The 4,662-nt window shown below is 40.3% G+C and overlaps 1 pseudogene; it reads left to right on the top strand.

The window, feature by feature from the left end:
* The first annotated feature begins 390 nt into the window (after nucleotides 1-390).
* LOC105304698 lies at nucleotides 391-1,980 on the top strand (annotated as a pseudogene).
* Nucleotides 1,981-4,662: the final 2,682 nt, after the last annotated feature.

The raw sequence follows: 4,662 nt of genomic DNA, 5'->3' as shown, positions 1-4,662 counted from the left end.
TTGGATTGTAGGTGTTCAACTCATTGTAATTTCAAAGGGAGAGATCATGGGAGCTCCTTCTGGCTGCCATGGTTCTGACATCACCCTAATTCCTTGTGCATTTAAAAAAGGTGCAGCTGCTGTGGAAAATAGTTTGGCAGTTCCTCAAAAAGCTACTATAATATGATCCAACAATTTTACTTTCAAGTATATATCCCCAAGAATTGAAAGCACTGATTCAAACAGATACTTGTATACCATGATTCATAGTAGCATTATTCACATTATTGAAAAGGTGAAAACAACTCAAATGTCCATCAAAAAATGAATAGATAAACAAAATGTGACATACAAATAAAAGGGAATATCATTCAGCCTTAAAAAGAAATGAAATTTTGACATATTACATGTATGAACCTTGAGAATATTGTTCTAAGTGTAGTAAGCCAAACACAAAAAGACAAATATTTTGTGATCAAGAGTGGGTCCTTTGGAGATATCTACCTGGGTGCCAGCATCGTTTCTGGTGAAGAAGTTGCCATCAAGCTCCAATGTGTGAAAATGGAGCACACCCCCAGTTGCACATCGAGAGCAAGTTCTACAAGATGATGTAGCGGGGTAGTGGGAATCCCATCCATCAAGTGTTGCTGGGCTGAGAATCTGGTCTTGGAGCTGCTGGGACCCAGCCTAGAGGACCTCTTCAACTTCTGCTCCCGCAAGTTCAGCCTCAAGACAGTACTGTTCCTGGCTGACCAGATGATCAGCCACATTGAGTACATCCACTCCGAGAACTTCATACACTGGGATATCAAGCCCAACAACTTTCTCATGGGGCTGGGGAAGAAGGGAGATCTGGTGTACATCATCGACTTCAGCCTGGCAAAGAAGTACCGGTACGCCTGCACCCACCAGCACATTCCCTACTGGGAAAACAAGAACTTGACTGGCCCGCTACGCCTCCATAAACACCCACCTGGACATTGATCAAAGCCCTCTTGACGACCTGGAGAGTCTGGGCTATGTGCTCATGTACTTCAACCTGGGCTTGCTGCCCTGGCAGGGCCTCAAAGAGGCCACCAAGAGCCCGATGTATGAGCAGATAAGTGAGAAAATGTCAACGCCCACCGAGGTCCTCTGAAAGGCTGCCCCTCTGAGTTCTCAACATACCTCAGCTTCAGCCGCTCCCTTCTGTTCGATGACAAGCCCGACTATTCATTCGTACCTGCGCCTGCTCTTCCGCAACCTCTTCCACCTGCAGGGATTCTCCTACGACTACGTCTTCAATTGGAACATACTCAAATTCGGTGCAGCCGGGAATCCCGAGAACGTGGACAGGGAGTGGCGATAGCACAAGAGCGAGGAGAGGATGGGGCAGCTCCAAGTGTCCACGACCCGAGCCCTGCCCCTCCGCCGGTCCACGGGGGCCACTGCCAGCCGGCTCCACAGTGCTGTCGAGCCTGTGGCTTCTACTCCAGCCTTCTGCATCCAGCTAGCTGGCAATACTTCTCCCAGAGCGATCTCACGGATCGACAAAGAGAGGAAGGTGAGTAAGAGGCTACACAGGGGAGCTCCCGGCAATGTTTTGCCCTCCGACCTTACCCGGAGGTCTCCCGGATTTCAGCCTCAGAGACGAGCGTGGACCAGTATTTGCTTAGTGTCTTCACTGTATTTTCTTTAAAAAAACAAAACAAAACAAAACAAAACAAAACCAAAACAAAACAATAACAACAAAAAGAGGGGGAAGAAAACCACTCAAAAGAACAAAAAAGAGAAGAAAACCCAGCACAAAACTGACAATGGATTTTTTTTTCTTTGATTTTTTTTTTCCCAACTGCAAGAAGATGGGATGCCCTCAGCACCGGGGATTATTATCCCTTTGCGTTTCCTGCTGCCCACAACCTTCAGGCTGCCAAAGGCTTCCCAGACATGGGGCTACGTGTGCCAGACGCCAAGGCCCTGACCCAGCTGACACTGGCTGGGAGGGGAATATCTCAGCCTTGAGGGTCCTCCAGTGCCATCAGGAGGTGGCTTGAGTAGCTCGGGGAATGGTTTGATGGTTTGGTTCGTTGGAGACAGGTCCCACCAGGTTCTTGAGCGTCAGAACCACAGGAGACACGCACAGCTCCCAATCCCCTGAGATGAAGGTGGCTGACTTTCTGTGTGGGCTTTTTCTAGTGTCCCCCTGAGCGTTTGGGTCCCTCTTGCCTTTTCAAAAAGACCTTGAGGAGTGGGTGGTGAGGTGATGGGAGCCGAGATTCCTTGTGTGCGTGTGTGTATGTATGTGACCTGTATCTCCCAGGACAGCAGGGACTGGCGCCATCTGCCAGGCTGAATTTCTGTTCTCATTCCTGACAAGGTATGGGATGGACGGGGACCTTCATGTCCATCAAGAAGGGCACAGAGGGTCCTTGCCACCATTGACCCCTCAGGCTGTCATCAGCCTGTGGCAGCTATCCTCCTATTCTGGCCTTAGGGCAGAATCCTGCAGACTGCTCCCAGAAAGCATCTGGCTCCTGGGTCATAAATGAATTCCCGGTTTTGATACTCCCCCTGGGGCTGTCCCTCCCTGCATCTGGCTGCTGGGAGGAGCCTGGGTCAGGGGTGGGTACCAGAGATTCATCCATCCCTCCCAGTTAACACCTGTTTTTTACTTTATTTTTGTTTGTATTTCCTAATTTATTTACCTCTGTTTCCCCCTCCCTTTTTAAAAAAATTTTTCTTTCTTTCTTTTTAAAATTAAAGAGCAAAGCTTTTTATTACTTTGTAATTTAAAAAAACTGAAAAAAATACTGAAGAACTTTGGGGGAATTTTGTACTTTTTTCCTGTGTAAATATTGGACTTTTTTGAGGGAAAAAAAAAAAAGTAGAATAGAGGTTACCTGAGGCTGTTGGAAGGGAGAGAAATGATGAGTACCTATTTAAAGGTACCTGTTCAATAGGTACAGAGCACCTGTCTGAAATGATGAGAAAGTTCTGGAAATGGATTGTGGAGACTGCTAGTCAATATCGTAAATGTTAATCTTTTTAAATTGTACGATCAAAATTGGTTAAAATAGTAAATTTCATGTTATGTATATTTTACCACAATAAAAATGTACATGATTTAGATAGATATAGGATTTACATTTCTACTAAAGTCAAGCAAAATTAATGCTTATTATTTTATTTAACCGAAAAATCGGTCTTGCGTAATAGATCAAGTAATGCTGGTGTTTGTAACATTTCTTGAAAATAGCATTCCTATTATTAAAGCTGTAAGCTTTCTTTTTCTTGAATTCAGAAGAATATTTTCTATTATCAAACTAAATGATAGTCATTTAGAAAAAAATTGAAATGTCTATCACGAAAACATGATAATAACTACATTTAAAATTTTATCTATTTACTAGTAAATGTTATGATTGAAGTAATCAACAAACCCCCAAACTGACAGTGATAAATTGGATATAAGTACAAATATGGTTGAAGAATCATATAGCTTCAAAATATTGAAAACAGCAATAATACAAACATTACACTTGCTGGAAATAATTAGCACAAAATAATATTGAAAACAGGTGAAACTTTACATGGTAAGATTTATTTTGTAAAATACTGACAAAATTAAATATTTCTAACAAAGTTTAAATGTTTAAGATCTTGAATAATTGTGTTTAGTTATGTGAACAACTATAGACAAAACATTGCACATTGACATAAGATAGACTTAGTGAACTTTGATCACTCTTGCACTTTAGGGCCATTATTAAAATATAGTAAAAGGTTACTTGAACACAAGCACTGCGATACCATGACAGTCAATCTGATAAAGATGTCTGTTAAGTGACTAATGGGCAGGTAGAGTATACAGCATAGAGATGCTGCACAAAGCGATGGTTTACATCCTCTGCAGGATGGAGAAGTATGGTGCAATATTTCATCATGCTACTTGGAATAGCATGAAATTTAAAACTTATAAATTGTTTATTTCTGGAATTTTTTATTTAATATTTTTGGATCATAGTTGACTGTGGGTAACTAAAACCATGAAACAATTGCAGATAAGGGGAGAAGACAGTATTTTTAATGAAAATGTCTCAATTTTGAGATAATTTTGATTATAGTTTTGTATTCTTATGATAAATGTGAAAGTATCAGGGTCAAAATATGAATTACATCAAATAGTAGGAACCAGCTATGGAATCAAGATGTTTTGTAACATCAAGATGTTTTAGTCTTTTGCCTTTAATTTTGGAAGGCTTACATCCTTCTCTGAGAAGCAAACAGATAATACACTTAATTTTGAATAATAGAACTAACTCTGAGGACATAAAAAGCATTTCATTTCAGATAAACCAACACATTTTACTAATTTCTTTTCCCTTTAACAATCTTTTCCATTCTTAAGTGATTACATCATTTACTTTACTTTTAATAAGTTACCGTGAAATGGTCTCAAAATTTTTGTATTTTTGTACTTGTCAAAGTTTGAGGAAATCTAGTTGTATAATATGGTATTATAGAAATGACAAAATCAGTCAGACTTATTTAAAAAGGTAAATACCATATGCTCTTGAGCAGTTATTAAAACTGCTTGAATCTCTATTTCTTCATCTGTAGTACAGATTGAATACACTATAAAGATTAAATAGAACATTCCATTTAAGTCACTTGGCATGTAAATAATATTTGATAAACTATTTG

The sequence above is a fragment of the Pteropus vampyrus genome, unplaced genomic scaffold (genome assembly GCF_000151845.1).
Source record: "Pteropus vampyrus isolate Shadow unplaced genomic scaffold, Pvam_2.0 Scaffold349, whole genome shotgun sequence".
In the NCBI taxonomy this organism is placed as follows: Eukaryota; Metazoa; Chordata; class Mammalia; order Chiroptera; family Pteropodidae; genus Pteropus; species Pteropus vampyrus.
This window is presented reverse-complemented; position numbering and strand designations above follow the sequence as displayed.